The sequence below is a fragment of the Erinaceus europaeus genome, chromosome 3 (assembly GCF_950295315.1).
Source record: "Erinaceus europaeus chromosome 3, mEriEur2.1, whole genome shotgun sequence".
Lineage (NCBI taxonomy): Eukaryota > Metazoa > Chordata > Mammalia > Eulipotyphla > Erinaceidae > Erinaceus > Erinaceus europaeus.
The window spans coordinates 86,679,628-86,699,241 of record NC_080164.1 but is presented as its reverse complement, the minus strand read 5'-3'; positions in this window follow the sequence as shown (position 1 = coordinate 86,699,241).

Here is a 19,614-nt window from a genome sequence, read left to right as displayed (position 1 = left end):
GAAAAAAAAAAAAAAAAACCTCAGGTCTAGACAAGGATAGCTGAAATAGACAGTTATGCAAATCTACTATCCACTGTATATTCTAGGGGTTCTAAATAAGGAAGGGAAGTTGAGCAGAGACACTGGCAGTGACAGTCCACACTGAGTCAGAATTCTTCCCCAAAGTAATTCCCAAATGTGTATCAGTTAATTCAAAAAAGCACACTGTTTGGTGGTGTGGTGGCTGGGGGATGTGGTTTTGGAAGCTGTAGGATTAAGGAAAAAAGGATGACAAGAATGAGAAAAAGGAAAAAAAAAAAGAGAGAGATAGAGAAAAAAAGAAAAAGATAAGAAAAAGAACAGTCATAAAAGAGCAGTGAAAGGAAAGGGTTTTTTTAATATTTATTTATTTTTAATTATTTAATTAGCTAGCTATGTGGGGTGTGGTGTGGGGGGTTGGCTACTTAGACAGAAAAAAGGCCAGAGGTTTCAGAAGGGTATAGACTTAGAATGAATGATACTCCCTGGTGGGACAGGAATTTGGCAAAGAAAGAAACTCCTAGCAGGGGAGCTTGCTAGGAGCTGGTCCCCAGGGACTGGTTATGGGGGGTGGTGGCAAAGGGGAGGAGGTATGCTTAAAAATAAAAAGGAAAAAAAATTTCCCCCTTTTTTCCTACTCTAATTCTTAACCCAAATTAAGTTATAGTCACCTCCTTGGTGTCACCGCTAGGACCCCTTATTGACTGGCCTACTAAAGGCAGAAAATCCTACCGTTTACAGGAGATGTGGTCAGAGCTCAAGCCACTAGCAGCTTCTCAGTCCGCCATCTTCCGGGAACCCCCATTATTATTATTGTTATTGTTGTTATTAATGCTGTTGTTGTTGGATAGGACAGAGAGAAATAGAAAGAGGAAGGGAAGACAGAGGGGGAGAGAAAGATAGACACCTGCAGACCTGCTTCACCGCCTGTGAAGCAACTCCCTTGCTCCCCCTGCTCCCCCTGTGGGGAGCTGGGGGCTTGAACTGGGATCCTTAACCCGGTCCTTGCACTTTGTTCCACCTGTGCTTAAGCCGCTGCACTACTGCCCAACTCCCTGTATTTACTCTTAAATGTTATTTGCTAATGCTATCCTTTGTACTATATTATTATATATATATGTATATGTTGACATACTAATATTATACTATATATCACACTAAATTGAACACTATATTTATATATAGGTATACTATATGCTCTCTATATAATTAATATACGTCAATATACTGATACTATACTGTGTATACGTATTAGTTTACTAATGCAGTACTCAATAGCATATATGCAGTAGCACAGCTGATGTTTGATGAATGGCAAGCTGCATATTATAAAGCAACATTGTATGTGTGTGTGACTACATAAGTATAAGGGAGAACAGTGTACAAAGGGCTATGACACAGAGGAAGTTAAAATAAGGTAATGAAAGTTAAGCCCAGTTGCTTGGTGACCCAGTGAAGGAAGCAGGTACTAGTCCACAGAAGTGCACGTCACCCTCCTGCACATCACATAAGGTAAGTCAGCTGTGTCTCAGCCTCAGGAGAACCTTGTCCCCTCCCCCACCCCAACCTCTAGTTGTGCTTTGTGTCAGCCTGGCTGGAGGAAAGAGGTCTCTAATACCATGGGCAGATAGGTCAATCAAAAAGCTCCAGGAGAACAGCATGCTGCATTGCAATGACCAGATCAAGTGGGAGAAAGGAAAGAAACATTAAGATGGAGTTTCTGTTTTGAAATTGCATCTTAGACCAAGATATCAGACTGCTCTTGTAGCTGAGGCACCTGCAGGTTAAATGATTTGCCCAAGGTCACATAGAAAGTAACTGACAAGAATAGGTTCAACTTGGAATGCTGCAAGTCATAGTTTAAATGCAGTCCACAGTGGCTCAATTTCCTGAACAACACTGGCATGTGAATTCAACTACTCACATGCCTGGAAGACCTTTCTTCCTTATCACAGAAGCTCCCATGATCTCAGCCTATGGGAAGCTGCCTCTTAGCTTGAGAGTATTTTTGAGTTCCTTCAGTTAAAAATATACTCTAAACTCCATGTGGATAAAGATGATGTTTTGCTACCTCTGAGAATTTGGGCTTACATGGGTCATAGGTGCAAGAGGTAACAAAGTTAAAATAATTGACGAATTTACAAAAATTAAATAAGGTTCATTGTGCCTCCTACCCCAGCATATGCTTCCCCCCACTAATGGGGTTCATCTCCATCATTCTTTTTTGTTTTGTTTCCTCCAGGGTTATCACTGGGGTTCAGCACTAGCACTACAAATCCACTGCTGCTGGCAGCTTTTTTTTTTCTTTCGATAGGATAGATAGAAACTGAGAGGGGTGAAGGAGAGAGAGAGACAGACATCTGCAGACCTGCTTCACCACTTGTGAAGCTTCTGCCTGCAGGTGGGGAGCAGGACCTCGAACACAGATCCTTGTGTGGGTCCTTGCACTTAGTACTATGTGCACTTAACTGGGCACACCACCGACTGGCCCCCTCTACATCATTCTTCAGCTGGTAAAGACGTCCATCATGAGAGCCCTGAGTGTCAAACTAGTTAGGAGAATTAAAGGCACTCAAGCACTTATCTAGGGATTTTGTTTGTCACCATCTTCTAGAAGCTAGAAGGCCTGGCAAGTAGACCTGCTGAGGAGTAGTAGTACTAAGCTCTAAGTCCAAAGGCTGCTTCCTCTAGGGACAGCAGGCTTTGGGTTAAATGATGACTTAAACTGTCTATATTCCTCAGGCCTCAAAGTCTATGTCATTGCAGTGCCTTGGATAGATTTCAAAAGGAAAGTGACACTTTCAACTTGATTCAGGATGATACTTCAGAGCTGGTGTCTTTGCTGTTTCCTCCTGCTGCTGCTCTTCCATAAATCACTGTTACAGTGACATTCTGACTGACCCAGCCCCCTTGGTCTTGGCTCTGTGCACATGTATAAATCTCACAAATGTCTGTACAGCTTTAATTGTCCTTTCCTATTACTTACAGCAGTAACACTTTTAAGTGGCTTTATTTTACATTTCCCTTAATGCTTTGTCATAGAAGAAAAGGAGTCAGTTGCCTTTGTGAATTAGGGACCTAAAAGCTCTCTGTGGTCCAGTCTCTATTTCTGAAATGACAGGGCCATTATGGTTAGGTAGACTAAATCTTTGAGTAAGATTGTATTTTTTTGTTTTGTAATAAGTATAGAACTGTAGGAAAATGTACTACTTGTCTAGAAAGATCTATGCCAAAATATGACTGGGTGGGGTGGGATGAGGGGTTTCCTAACCTGTTTGGAATTTGGAAAATATCATCTATGAAATCATTTAAATCTAATAATGAATAGTTTCAGAAAGCATTATTTGGCTGACAGTGTCTCCTAAAGCAAATAATAGTACCACCCAGCTGAAGCATCCTGTGTTTTCTTCCCTCGTCCTCTTTGTTGAAGACTTAAGTTTTATTTTAGGCAATCGATATTCTAAATAGGTTTCAGTTCTACTGCTACTTTCTCACCAACCAACATGCATTACAAATCTGTCATCCTAGTCATAATAATCAACCGTGTTTAGACTGTTGTCAAATTCTCTAAATGCTCTTAAATATCCTACCTGGGGAATCTTTATCCTCTAATATATATACAAGTGTATGCAGAATTTATAGGATAACAACTATTATGGAACCCCACTGCTATAAGTTAAATTAATATGAGACATTTGCTTTTTTAATAAGGGAAGAGTAAAAAAAAAAAAGCACTTTAAAATTCCTTTTAAGCCGGTCTAAAGAGTCTCTGTCATCAAAAAGAGTAGTAGATGTTTTTCTGACTCTTCCACAACCCTTTCCTAGCCATGTTTTTCAAATACAGAAGCCCCACATCACTGCATAATGACAGATGCTGGATTCAACCTCAGAGGAAAGTCAAACTCTTCCTGGGAGGCTCCTATGAGTCTCTCTAGCTCTCTCTTTTCGTTTGCATTATTCAGTGGAAAAATACAAAGTGGCATAATGATGAGAATAAGTTATCTTTTATCAAATCTGACTTTAAAATTCAGGTTATGTAAAACATAGAAACGCATAGGAAATTCAATCACAACTTTCAGTCAGATTATGTACTCTCTGTTCCTGAGCAAGTGAACACTCCGTTAAACCCCTTCCTGGGAGCAAGTCCCAGACTGATTCGCCATTCTTGGAGACAGCACCTTTTGTCAGCAACCTCCACCAGGGGAAGCTCTGAGCACATTAGTGCTTCCATGGCAAACAGTGAAATTCATGAAAAAACAGGGCAAAGAAGAATTCAGGCAAAAAAGCTAACAGAACGTCCTGTAGTCCTTTGTGCAGAGATTAATGAAATAGGGCTTCTTTAGGATCTTTGCACTGGAATTTAACTGCTAGTAGAGAACACAAAGTTGAGTAAATATGTAAGCAGTGTTTGCAATGAGAAGCTTCCAGAGCCTAACTTATGTAAAGGAGAAAAGCCACTTGCAGTTTTTGAGAACTCCAATTCTTCAATGAACTATAGTCGTCATTTTTTGCTGCTTTTGCTTCATTTCTTTTTTGTAGGTTACAGGAAACTACTACCACTCATTTTCTAGTTCACCTTGGTTTTAAACACATGCATATGCACACAGAAACACACATCCACAATCCCATAAATGATAAATTCGACGTCTTTAGAAAGACAGTCACCTAATTGCACAGTGAGGCAGAAGAAAGTCTTGCAAATGGTATACAATTTTCAAAGTGTTCCAAGCCTTAGGCAAAAGCCTTTCAACTGTGTCTAAAACTGAATGATAAAATATGTTGTACAAATTATCTGTGAACAGGAAACATGTGGTAGTGGCAGGGGACTGAAATGTAACACTTGTAAAGAAATGGGAACTGCCAGTCATTTAGACTCTTTTTCTTTCTTTCCTTCCTTCCTTTCCCCCCCCCACCTTAGTTGCAGTTTCTATCATTTTTTTTTTCCTACCACCATTACTGTTCCAGTTTATAATCAGACTCTGATCAGATCTCATTTGGCCAGGCCAAAATGCATTGTTAATTTAAAACAAACAAACAAAAAAATCAAGGGAGAAGAAACAGATGAGGCTAAAGGTTAGATCAGCTCCCCCCTCTCTCTGGGTAAGTCTCCTTAAAAACTCTGTTCTGCTGTCTGGTGTCCTGGTGGTTTGTATGTGAAACTGTGAAAAGAACTGAAAATGCAAAACTCAGAATATCATTTCTCTAGTCCTCCTTTTCACAAAAGGCTCAAGTGCTACTCCATCATCACTAAACAAGAGGCAGAAAGATGTCCACCAGGAAGTCATTTGTCTCTTTCCTCATTCTCCATTGTGGCTACTAGACTTGCTGAGATTTCTCTCCTGAAGAACTCTGTCTTCATTCTCAAAGAAACCACTCACAATTGTCTGGGATCCTTATTAATGAAACCGCAGTCAGTCCCCTGTTTATCATCTCATTTCTTCCACATTGATGGGCTCACCATGACTGTATATACATATAATATATGTATTATATTATATGTACATATACGTATTTCAAGTCTTACACAGCTTGAAGAAAGTCGAAGTGTTAGTAAATTTTATATTTACAGAAAAGGGAAAAGAGAGAGGGAAGTCTGTTCTGCTACATTTGTTTTCTATCATGAACTTACTCAGCTTTCATCTCATTGCTCAGCTACATTCTTATTTTAGCTTGTCTTTTAGCACATAACTGTTTGATGACATTAAAAATAGCATGTTTAATATTCTGCCTGGTGCACAGACCTGCCTCCTTACTACTGGGACTGATCTTGAATGGGATGCCTTGGGATAGTCATCAGAAATGAGAGAGGAGCAGATAGTTTCATTTGCCTCTCAAACCCAATCCACAGCATAAATAAATAAATAAACAAATACGATAATAATGAGTTGAAAAGGTCTAACCCTAGTGAAAACTCATTGGAAGAGTCTGGACTCACCATTCAGATCTAGACCCTCCATTCCTTGAATCAGTTATCATATCCATCTGCTCTAACAAAGAAATTTGTCTTTCTCCTTCTGATTTCTTCTTTTCTTTCTTTCCTTTTGCTTCTTTCCTTTTCCTTCCTTCCTTCCTTCCTTCCTTCCTTCCTTCCTTCCTTCCTCCTTCCTTCCCCTTTCTTCCTTCCTTCCTCCCTCCTTCCTTCCTTCCTCCTTCCTTCCCCTTCCTTCCTTCCTCCCTCCCTCCTTCCTTCCTCCCTCCTTCCCCTCTTCTTTCCTCCCTCCTTCCCCCTACCTTCCTTCCTTCCTTCCTTCCTTCCTTCCTTCCTTCCTTCCTTCCTTCCTTCCTCCCTTCCTCCCTCCCTCCCTCCCTCCCTCCCTTCCTTCCTTCCTACCTTCCTTCCTTAACTCCCCTTCCACTTTTCTATGCTCTGCTCTACATGTCTTACAATTCTACAAATTACCGAACATGCCCTATGTGTCAGTAACAGCGAGGAGCTGTGGCTTTGATGAAAAATAAGGTATGGCCTGTCTCTGAAGTTCACAGCATGGTGAGAAAAAACTGCAGAGCATAGGAGAATCACACCACTTCTCTTTCCCAATATACCAGAGTGTGTGTCTTGCACTCCCCAAGACATAGTTATCACATTTCAGTGTTCTTGCAGTATTGCTTTGGAATGCCAATCTTTCCATCCAATTTCCCTGAATTTCAGCATGTTTCTTGGAGGGCATATGGCTCTCGTTCCTTCCCTCTGCCTTATACAATCATTCTTAGCTTTATGCTTCCTTAGCCTATTTTTTAAATCCTTCTCTGAAATGTCCTTCCCTCTTCATTTTTTTACTTAGCTTAATCCTTGAACTTCTTGTAAGTTCATATCTTACATATTAAATGATGTACCAATCCATGTACATGACATGTAGCATCATATATATGTATATATAACCATGCTATTATTGCTATATGATATGATCTATACATAATTTTCCTATATCATGCATATTATTTTTAATTTCAGTATATGCCATACATGTGGAGATTACTATTCAAACCCCTATTTAGAAGGAAAGAGCTTATGCATGCATAAATCTGCAAACTACAGGACCTCATATGTCTGGCAGCTCCCACAAGTTTCCCTTCTGGTGGAACTAGAGGTGTGGCCTTCCAGACATTTCACAAGTTTCTGTGAGCCTAGTTATTAGGGGAAATGCACTTTTGTTGTTGTTGTTGTTCCCACGAATGCACTGTTTCTTCCTTCCCTTCTATTGAATGGTTTCTGAATAAACCTCAATTTGTTGTTAAATAGCTGATGGTTTGTTATACTTTTCAAAATCACTATAGTGTTAAGGGTGATAGCAAGCACTGATTGAGTAGTTCATGTCTGTCTGCCAGTGGACAATATTCTTTCCATGTATCATATAATTCAGTACAACAACCTTATGATGCAGAATATTACTGGTATTATCACATGTGTTATTGCAACAGTTTCAAAGAGAGAGAGGTATGAGGGGGTGTGGGGCAGCATACCACAGCACCATTACACCATCCATAGAATTCTTCTGGTGTCATTCATTATGGTCCTGTGTGTTGCCAGAGCTCATGACCTCATGCATATGCTCTACTGTGTGAACAATGTCTTTGTTCCTCCACATTTTTTGTTCTGGTGAATAAACTGAAAAACAGATTTTCTTTTTGAAAATTAACCCATCAAACTAAAACAATTTTTCTTTCCTCCAGGGTTGTCACTGGGACTCAGTGCCTGCACTATGAATCCTCTGCTCCTGAAGGCCATTTTTCCCCCATTTTTGTTGTCCTTGTTGTTGTTATTGTTTTTGTTGTTATTGCTGGAAAAAACAGAAAGAAATCAAGAGAAGAGGGGAAGACAGAGACAGGAAGAGAAAGACACCTGCAGACCTGCTTCACTGCTTGCTTATGAAGTAACCCCCCCCACACACTGGTAGGGAGGCAGGAGCTCGAACTGGGATCCTTAGGCTGGTCCTTGCGCTTCAGGTCATGTGTGCTTAACCCTCTGTGCTACCACCTGTCCCCCACATTCTAATTTTTAAAAACTATTTATTTTATTTATTTATTCCCTTTTGTTGTCCTTGTTGTTTTTTATTGTTGTAGTTATTATTGTTGTCATCATTGTTGGATAGGACAGAGAGAAATGGAAAGAGGAGGGGGAAGACAGAGAGAGGGAGAGAAAGATAAGACACCTGCAGATCTGTTTCACCACCCATGAAGCGACACCCCTGCAGGTGGCGAGCCAGGGGCTTGAACCAGGATCCTTATACCGGTCCTTGCGCTTTGTGCCACATGCACTTAACCCAATGCACTACCGCCCGACTCCCCACATTCTAATTTTTAACCTGCCTTTCTTGCCTTCAGAGTCCATGCTTTTTTAAAAAAATTTATTTAAGAAAGGATAAATTAACAAAACCATTGGGTAGGAGGGGTACAACTTCACACAATTCCCACCACCCAATCCCAATATCCCCATATCCCCTGATAGCTTTCCCACTCTCTATCCCTCTGGGAGCATGGACCCAGGGTCATTGTGTGTTGTAGAAGGTGGAAGGTCTGGCTTCTGTAATTGCTTCCCCGCTGAACACGGGCGTTGACTGGTCTGTCCATACTCCCAGTCTGCCTCTCTCTTTCCCTAGTAGGGTGGGTCTCTGGGGAAGCGGAGCTCCAGGACACATTGGTGGGGTCTTCAGTCTAGGGAAGCCTGGCCGGCATCCTGATGACATCTGGAACCTGGTGACTGAAAAGAGAGTTAACATACAAAGCCAAACAAATTGTTGAGCAATCATGGACCCAAAGCTTGGAATAGTGGAGAGGAAGTGTTAGGGGGATACTCACTGCAAACTCTAGTGTACTTCTGCTTTCAGGTATATATTTTGCAGTAGTTTATGGATACATGTGAACATATGCTCTCTCTCACAGAAACTGGTATACATCTAGGTTTTGGGGATTTGTTAGTAAGTGAACCACCTGAGATGGAATTAGAGTATACTATGAAAGGAAAGGTCTCACCTGAGTAATGAAGCTGAAGGGTTGTCATTCCATACGTGAAGTCTCTGGACACATGTTGAGGTGGCAATCATTGTGTTGATTAGGTTGTGATTGGCAAATGTAATATTATTTGATATGGATTGGGAGAGGCATACAGGAAAGTGGGCCCTATCCAAGGGTTCCAGGACTGGGGGGAGTAGAGGCTCTATAGTGGAGATGTGAGGTTCCTGCTGTCTTAGGGTTCCAAAAGACAATTGATAGTTAATGTTATCATCACATTGTTTGGTAATTGGGTTAACATTGAAAAGTCCTTTTGTTAGGGTTTGCTGTACAGTACCCAGTATCTTGTATATAGCTGTGCTATTGGTTGCTTCTGATCTACTTGGTCTAGGCTTTTGAGAGAGTCCACATATCAAATACACAGCCTATATATTAAAAAGACTCAGTCTGTGTTTTAAAAAACTTCGAGACATACTATAGAAATGATCCCTGAAAGTATAGTTATGCATGTACAAACTATTGTATTTACTGTTGAATGTAAAACATTAATTCCCCAATAAAGAAATAATTTATTTAAAAAAAAAAACTTCGAGACATACAATTAATTTTTCCTCTTCATATTAATTAACTAGTGATTTATATGACTACATTTTACTAGGAGTGTACATAAACACCATTCACCCCCCACTGGCCCAGGAAGCTGCATGTCTACCCCTCTCTACAGGGTTTTTACTTTGGTGCCCTACTTACAATTTGGTCAGGTCCTGCTTTTAGTTTCCCTTTCAGATCTTCTTACTCAACTTCTGTTGATGAGTGGGATCATCCCATACTCATCTTTATCTTTCCGACTTAGCTCACTTAACATAATTCTTTCTAGTTCTGTCCAAGATGGGTCAGGGAAGGTGGGTTCATTGTTCTTGATAGCTGCATAGTATTCCATTGTGTATATGTACCACAGCTTTCTCAGCCACTCATCTGTTGTTGGGCACCTGGGTTGCTTCCAGGTTTTAGCTATTATGAATTGTGCTGCTATGAACATAGGAGTACACACCTCTTTTTGGTTGGGTGTTATGGAGTCTTTGGGGTATAATCCCAGGAGAAGAATTACTGGATCATATGGAAGGTTCATGTCTAGCCTTGTGAGAGTTTTCCAGAGGCTGTACCAATTTACATTCCCACCAGCAATGCAAAAGGGTTCTTCCTCTGTCCCCACAACCTCTCCAGCATTTGTTGCTGCTGTCCTTTTTGAGAGTCCATGCTTTTTTATGCTGAACACCTAGGAAGTTGTCAATAAACATCTGCTCAAATGAATTTAGTGGATAATACTTTTCAAATATGAGAATCATTGAGAGTATTTTTACAGAGGCCAGTTGGTGGCACACCTGGATAAGCACACACATTACCTCTTTCAATTCTAGAGAGTATTATATCTGACTGTGCAAACCAATGGCTATACTTTACTGTTTGTTCCAGTAAGCCATGCTGTGGAAGGTAATTAGGACAGTGGAATTGTGTTCCATTTCTGATTCTGGTACAATGCTCTGAACTTCACAATTTGCCTTCAATCCCATGGCCACAATGAAATAGGTGTGTGTGGGGGAGATAAAGAAGGAAGAAAGGAAGGGTATCAGATAGAAAAGTTTAAGTAACAAGGTAATACAAGTTATGAAGCACCTGGAACTTATTACATGCATTTTAAAATACATTGTGGTAAAAAGTAGCTGGCTATTCTCTTCATTTTATAGAGCATGAAGGAAAGAGAAAGAGAGACCATTTGTGTAACTTCCCGCTTCTGCAGGTGGAAGCATGGGTTTTGAACCTAGGTCCTTGCAGATGGCAACATAAGTGCTGTACTGAGTGAGCCATCACCCTGACCCTATACCATTCATATATATATATAATTATATGTGAAACAGTTTCACATGTGGCTGAGAAAAGGGGAGGGCTAAGGAAGAAAAAGGAGAAGTGAGGGGACAAGAACACCTTTTGGTACTATGAATTCAACCTGGAACCTCAGGCATGAGAATCCAACACATTGCCAGTTTATTCCAAACCCATTCTCATGGCAAAAAAAAATGTATCTACCATCTGACTCTTCCCACCTCCACAACTCAATCAGGGTATTCCTGTAATAGAATTCTCTCTTTAAAAAATAACATTTTTTGCATTTAATATTGTATAGAGATAGAGAGAAATTGATAGGACAGGGGGAGATAGAGAGGGAAAGAGATAGAGAGACACCTACAGCCCTGCTTCAACACTCCTGAAGCCTCCCCTCTGCAGGTGGGGACCAGGGGCTTGAACCTGGGTCCTTGAAGGTCTAGTGTATATACTGTCCCTTTGGACAAGAGAGCCCTAGATTTGCTGACTAGAAACCATTGTACTTTTTAAAAAAATCTATTTTTAACTATCTTATTATCAGTCCTGGTGTGCTTCCTTTTGATCTCAGTCTACCAGACTTAACTTGATTACTGCTCCAACCAGCCTCCATTCTACAATCTTCTTCAATTGAGTGTCCTTGGTCTCCCCATGGCTTTTACGTCCCTGTTGTTCTGCATTTCCAACAGAATACACCCACTCACCCCAGACCAATTATTCCACTAGGAATGACTCTGAACAAAAACATACATTTTCTGTAGCCCCACCCAGCCTCAGCTGGTTCTTCTTCCCATCCCATGCTATAGTGTTCCCTCCTGGACTACTCTCTATAATCTCTCTCCTTTTCCTCAGCACGTGTGGCCAATTAACCTGAATTCATGGACAACAGTTTGTCTGAACTTCCTCAACCTCATGTCCTCAACCTATGGACATATTTATATTTACCTCAATCTTTTTCACATTTCCTTCTTCCCTTACACTTTATCCTTGCCTCTTTCCTCTCCATCTCCTTCCTTCCCATACTTCTGTTATCTTCAAGGAGACAAAGGAATTTTACTTGTGTTAAAAATATTTTTATTGAGGGAATTAATGGTTTACAGTAAATACAACTGTTGGTATATGTGTAAATTTTCTAAAAAACATTCTCACCCCCAACCTAGGTCTTCCTCCATCTTCATGCAACAGGACCCGACAGTTCCCTCAATCCTCCAAGTATGTTAGTTTGGTGTAATACCTCAAACCCAGTCTAAGTTCTACTTTGTATTTCCCCTTTCTGGCTTATCTCACTTAAGATTATTCCATTAAGCTCCATTCCAGATGAGGTAAAGATGGTGAATTCATCATTCTTAATAGCTGAGTAGTATAATGTTATGTAAGTATACCACAACTGTCTTTCCACTGGGGGTGGATCAATTTACATTCTCATCAGCAGTGCAAGAGGGTTCCTTTGCCCTACCACCTCTTCAGCATTTGTTGTTGCTACCTTTTCTGAAGTATGCCATTCTACAGGAGTGAAGTGATGTCTCATTGTTGTCTTTATTTACATTTCTCTGACAACCAGTGACTTGGAGCAATTTTTCATGTCTGTTGGCCTTTTGGATCTCTTTGGTGAATGTTCTGTTCATATCTTCTCCCCCTTCTTTGGTGAATATTCTGTTCATATCTTCTCCCCATTTTTTCATGGGGTCATTTGCTGTTGTTGTTGTTGCTGAGTTTGGTGAGCTCTTTATATATTTTGGTTATTAGCCTTTTGTCTGATGTATGGCATGTAAAGATCTCCAGTTCTGTAAGGGGTCTCTTTGCTTGGGGGCAGTTTCTTTTGCTGTGCACAAGTTTTTCAATGTGATATAGTCTCATTGGTTTATTTTTGTTTTAGTCTTCCTTGAAGTTGAACTAGTGTCATTGAAGATGCCTATACATAGATGGAAAAGAGTTCTGTGGCAAGGAATTAGCGCACGTGGTTATGTGCAAACATTATAGTACACAAGGACCCAGATTCAAGACCCTAGTGCCCATCTGCATAGGAAAAACTTTTAAAGTGGTGAAGCAATGCTGTAGCCTTCTTTCTCCCTCTCCATCTCTCCTTCTCCTCTCAATTTCTCCCTGTCTTTATTCAATATTAAATAAATAAATAAAATTTTAAAAAGAGTCCTGTTAATATTTCCTCTAGGAATTTGATAGTTTCTGGTCTAACATATAATCCCTTAATCAATCTGGAATTTACTTTTGTGTGTGGTGAAGTGTAAATTTTCAGTTTCATTCTTATACATGTTTCAACCCAATTCTCTCAACACCATTTTTGTTGAAGAGACTCTATACATTTATAATTGTTTGAGTTCCCTTGTCAAAAATCAGATGTCCATAGGAGTGGGGGGGGCTTATTTCTGGGCTATCAGTTCTATCTCCCTTGTCACTGTGTCTATTTTCATTCCAGTACCAGGCAGTTTTAATGACAATGGCTCTATAGTGTACTTTGAGATCTGGAAGTGGGATAGTTCTAGTTCTATTACTTTTTCTTAAGTTTGCTTTGGTGATTCTAGGTATTTTCTAGTTCCAATAAAGGTTTTCTTATGTTCTCTTAAAAAATGGTAGGACCTTGATGGTGACTGCATTAAATTTGTATATGGCTCTGAGTAAAACAAACATATTGATGTCAGTTCTTCCAACCTTTGAACATAGAATATATTTCCACTACATTGCATATTTTTTATATTGCATAGTGACTCCTAATTTTCAATATAAAAGACTTTCACTTCTTTTGTTAGCTTTATTCTTAGATATTTCATTGTTTTTGTTCTTACAGTGAATGGGACTGATTTCTGGGTGTTAATCGCTAAGTTGTCTTGGATGAGTAATCTTCTGAGCATTATGTAATGCCCATCCCTATGTTTTATTATGTTATTTATTTAGAGTCTGTTGTGCAATATAGGAGAATAGCTGTTCTGTGCTTTTTTTTTGTTTTTTGTTTTTTAAATATTTATTTTATTTATTTATTCCCTTTTGTTGCCCTTGTTGTTTTATTGTTGTAGTTATTATTATTGTTGTTGTCATTGTTGGATAGGACAGAGAGAAATGGAGAGAGGAGGGGAAGACAGAGAGGAGGAGAGAAAGATAGACACCTGCAGACCTGCTTCACCGCCTGTGAAGTGACTCCCCTGCAGGTGGAGAGCCGGGGTTCGAACCGGGATCCTTATGCCGGTCCTTGTGCTTTGCGCCACCTGCGCTTAACCCGCTGCGCTACAGCCCGACTCCCGTTGTGTGCTTTTTATAGTTCATTACCATGTTTGTTAGCTTTCTTTTTTCTTTTATTTTGTTTCCTTTTTCTTTTTTTCTTACCAGAGCACTGCTCAGCTCTAGCTCATGGTGATATGGGGGATTGAACCTGGAACTTTGAAGCTCAGTCATGAGAGTTGTTTTTTTTTTTTTTAATATAACTATTGTGGCATCTACCCTCTACCTTTTTTTTAATTAGCAATTTCATAATGATCAAAAAGCCTGTAGGATCAGAGGGGTAAAAATTCACATAATTCCCACCACCAGATTTCTGCATCCCATCCCATTGGAAGCTATCTTATCCTTTATCCCCCTGGGAGAGTGGATCCAGGATCATTATGGGGTACAGAAGGTGGAAGGTTTGGCTTCTGTAATTGCTTCTCTGCTGGATGTGGGTGCTTGCAGGTGGATCCATATCCACAGCCTATCTTTCCGTAGTTGATTAAGACTCTGGAGAAGTGAGGTTACGGGATACTGTGGTGAGTTCATTTGCCCAGGAAAGTCAGGTTGGCATCATGGTAGCATCTGCTACTTGGTGGCTGAAAGATGGTAAAATATAAAGCAGGACAAATTGTTTAATAAACAAGAACCTAAAGATAAGAACAGAGCAGATGAAACTAGAGGTCTTCATATGGAAAGAAGCTAGTAGGTCTATTTTTGGTATATTTCAAAGGGCCTATGACTTTACTAATTTATGCCTGAGCCTGGAAGGTAACATGCTACTCTGTGCCTTTTAATGAGCCAGTTCAGGCCATTAACATTTACTGGTATTTGGATTTAAGATATTTTAATGCCATTATTTTAAACTTTTCTGTGTTTCCATATATGGCATGTTTTTGATGATATTGTCATTGTCCTGCAATTCCTCTCCTGGGGATATACCCTAAGGAAACCAATACATCCATCTAAAGAGATCTGTGTACACATATGTTCTTGGCAGCACAATTTATAATAGCCAAAACCTGGAGCAACCCAGTTGTCCAACAACAGATGAGTGGCTGAGCAAGTTGTGGTATATATACACAATGGAATACTACTCAGCTATAAAATATGGTGACTTCACCGCTTTTAGCCGGTCTTGGATGGACCTTGAAAAATTCATGTTAAGTGAAATACGTCAGAAACAGAAGGATGAATATGGGATGATCTCACTCTCAGGCAGAAGTTGAAAAACAAGATCAGAAGAGAAAACAGAAGTAGAACCTGAACAGGAATTTGCGTATTTCACCAAAGTAAAAGACTCTGGGGTGGGGGGGGGGGGGAAGAGTACCGATCCAAGGATGACAGAGGACCTAGTGGGGTTTATTTTGTTATATGGAAAACTTGGAAATGTTATGTATGTACAAACTATTCTATTTACTGTTGAATGTAAAACATTAATTCCCCAATAATGAAATTTTAAAAAAAAAGAAAAATATCTGCATAGCAAAAGAAACAACCACCCAAGTAGAGAGATTCCTTATGGAATAGGAAAAGATATTTTTATGATATAAATCAGACAGAGGCGCAATTCACTAAAAGGTACAAAGAACTGAACAAACTGAGCAAAAAAAAACCCAAAACAAACAAACAAAACAAAAACAAACAAAAAACCAAAAAAAAAAAAATAAAAAGAGAGAGAAAACAGCAAAGCACAATTAGGTAGAGAGATTAAAATGGGATTAATCAGAAGCTCAGCTAAAGATAGACATATGCTTTTTATATATGTATATGTTTTTCCATGTCCCCAAGCAGAGATGATAATTATAAAAAGTGAGCTTTCTAATATGGAGAAGGGTCTACTGCCATACCACCCTGAACACGCCCAAACCCGTCTAATATGGAGAAGGGGTATAAATATTGTTGACTGTAAACCCCATCGATTTGATTTGGTCTGGGGCCCGTATTTATACCCCTCCCCCATATTAGGGAGCTACTGTCTTCCCTGATTCAGCTTTCTGTCCCTTTTCTAGCCATGACATCACCTCCCAAGACAATAACTTGGCTCCACCTGCATATCAGATTTCAGGCTCAGAGAAAAAAAAGAAAAAGAAACCTAGTATAGCCACAGGCCCTTTGGAATATAACTAAAATATGTCTACTAACTATCTACAAAATGGAGGACCCCCCCAACACTTCATCTGCACTATTCCAGCCTTTAGATCCATGATTGTTCAACAATTTGTTTGGCTTTGTATGTTAACTCTCTTTTCAGCCACCAGGTTCCAGATGCTAGCATGATGCTGACCAGACTTCCCTGGACAGACAACCCCACCAATGTGTCCTGGAGATCTGATTCCCCAGAACCCCATCCTACTAGGAAAAGAGAGAGGCAGGCTGGGAGTGTGGATCTACCAGTCAATGCCCATGTTCAGCGGGGAAGCAATTACAGAAGCCAGACCTTCAACGTTCTGCATCCCACAATGACCTTGGGCCCATACACCCAGAGGGTTAAAGAATAGGAGAGCTCTCAGGGGAGAGGAGGGGATAAGGAGATCTAGTGGTGGGAATTGTATGGAGTTGTACCCCTCTTATCCTATGATTTTGTTAATGTCTCCTTTTTTAAATAAATTTAAAAAATTTAAAAAAAAAGAAAAAGACACCAAGACACATCATATTTAGAATGGAAAGGAATAAGGATAAAGAAAGGATCCTGAAGACTGCAAGAGAAAAACAAAGAGTTACCTACAGAGGAAAATCCCTAAGATTAGCAGCAGACTTCTCCACACAAACAATACAGGCCGGAAGAGAATGGCAAAATATGTATCGAGTGCTCAATGAGAAAGGCTTTCAACCAAGACTACTGTATCCTGCTAGACTGTCATTCAGACTAGATGGAGACATAAAAACCTTCTCAGACAAACAACAGTTGAAGGAATCACCTGTCACCAAGCCTGCCCTGAAAGCAGTTCTGAATGTTCTCCTATATAGAGTCAGACCACCATAAATATGCCATATATCAGAACAGTCTAAAACTCTAAAAGAATGGCATTAAAATATTTTCAATCTTTGATATCAATAAATGTCAATGGCCTGAATTCACCTATTAAAAGGCACAGAGTAGGAAGTTGGATCAGAAAACACAACTCAACGATATGCTGTCTACAGGATATCCACTTAACTCCACAAGACACAGACTCAAAGTGAAAGGATGGATAATTATCATACAGGCCAATGGCCCACAAAAAAGGGCAGAAACAGCTATTCTCAATCTGACATGATAGACTTTAAAATAGATAAGATTAAAAAAGATAGGAATGGACACTACTTAATGCTCAGAGGATCAGTCAATCAAGAGGATTTAACAATTATTAGCATCTATGCACCCAATGAGAAGCCATCTAAATACATCAAACATCTACTGAAAGAGCTACAGAAATATATTAACAGCAACACAGTAATAGTAGGGGACTTCAACACCCCACTCTCTCAGCTTGACAGATCATCTAGGCAGATCATCAATAAAGACATAAGGAAGCTAAATGAGGAAATAGATAAACTAGAGCTATTGGACATTTTCAGAGTCATTCATCCCAAGAAACTGGAATACACATTTTACTCAAGTCCACATGGGTCATTCTCAAGGATAGACCATATGTTAGGCCACAAAGACAGCACATCAGCAAATTCAAGAGCATTGACATCATCCCAAGCATCTTCTCAGACCACAGTGGAATTAAACTAACACTTAACAATCAACAAAAGATTAGTAAGAGTTCCAAAATGTGGAAGCTCAACAGTACACTCCTTAACAACTACTAGGTCAAAAAGGAAATAAAGAAATCAAAATGTTTCAAGAGTTCAATGAAAATGAAGACACAAGCTATCAAAATATTTGGGACACAGCTAAGACAGTTCTGAGAGGGAAGGTGAAATAAGTCAGAAACAGAAGGATGAATATGGGATGATCTCACATTCAGGCAGAAGTTGAAAAACAAGATCAGAAGAGAAAACACAAGTAGAACCTGAACTGGAATTAGCGTATTGCACCAAAGTGAAAGACTCTGGGCTGGGTGGATGGGGAGAATACAGGTCCAAGAAGGATAATAGAGTACCTTGTGGGGGTTGTATTGTTACATGGAAAACTGGGAAATGTTATGCATGTACAAACTGTTGTATTTATTGTAGAATGTAAAACATTAATTCAGCAATAAAGAAATTTTAAAAAAAGAAAGGATAGAAACAACAAATGCTGGAGAGGCTGTGAGGTGGAAGGTAAAGAAAGGAATTCTCTACACTGTTCATTGGATTAAATTGGTTTAACTCCTGTGGAGAGCAGTCTGGAGAACTCTCAGAAGGCTGAAATGGATGTACCACATGACCTAGAATTTTCCTTAAATATATCCTAAGGAAACAAATGCATTCATCCAAAGAGATATGTGTATACCTATATTCATAGCAGCACAATTTGTAATAGCACAAATTTGGAGTACTTTTGTTTTTATGAACTATGTGAGATTGCATTTATTTTTTTTATTTGTACTTGATGAGGGAAAGACTTCTTCTTCTATGCTCTATTTGTAGAATAAACACAATTTTCATTTGGCCAAAGGGACACTCATATGAGTGTATTATTCCCTGGTTTCTCACCCAGTTGAATGTAATAATGTTACAGGTTCTGTGTCTCTCTTTGAAGACCAGAGGACTTCAAGACTATAAGCAATGTGATATGACTATAAGCAATGTGATATGAACCTATCATTCTGTGCCTGGCCTCCAGTATTTCTTTTTTTCTTTTTTCCTTAGGATTGTAGATAAATATGATGATCTTAAGCCAGTTCTTATGAAAAGGAATTGTCTCAAATAGTCACAGAACATTATATTAAAAGGGACCTGGGTCTGTGAGTAATCATATGTGACTAAAGCCATACATCTATAGTCCTAGAGGGATTTTTTTTGAAGGATAATTTAACTTTCTATCATGTTTTAGCCACTGTAACTTCTACTGTTTAACAAAACTTTGAGTCAATGTCCTACCTGGTATATATGTACATGTTCATTTCTGGAAAGAGGACCCACATCTTTCACTAAATTTGCAAAGGATTCTGAGATCCCATATGGTGGTGAATTTGTGTAGCCACAGATTCTTTGACATACTTCCCATTGAGAAGTGGGTTTATGTCCCTTTTCCTTGAATCTGAGTGAATTCTATGATGGCTTTGGCAAACTGAATATAATAAAATTAAAGTCAGGCCAGTTTCCAGTCATAGGCCTGAAATGAATGTAGCTTCCTCTTGTCTATTGGAAGAGTTATTTTGGAACCTTACCACTATGCTGTCAGGAAGCCCAAAGAGTTCAGTGGAAGGTCTATGTAGAAAGAAAGACTCCAAGACTCTTTTAAAGTTCACTACAAAGTCATGTTGTATATATTATCGTACTGTATCAAAGACAAGAAAATACAAATCAAGGACTTTTTACTAATTCACTATGAAGATTTAGACTTTGGACCCTGGTGTTATAATTTAAAGGTTGCGTTTAGAATTACATCACTCAATGCATTACAGTTGCTATGATGTT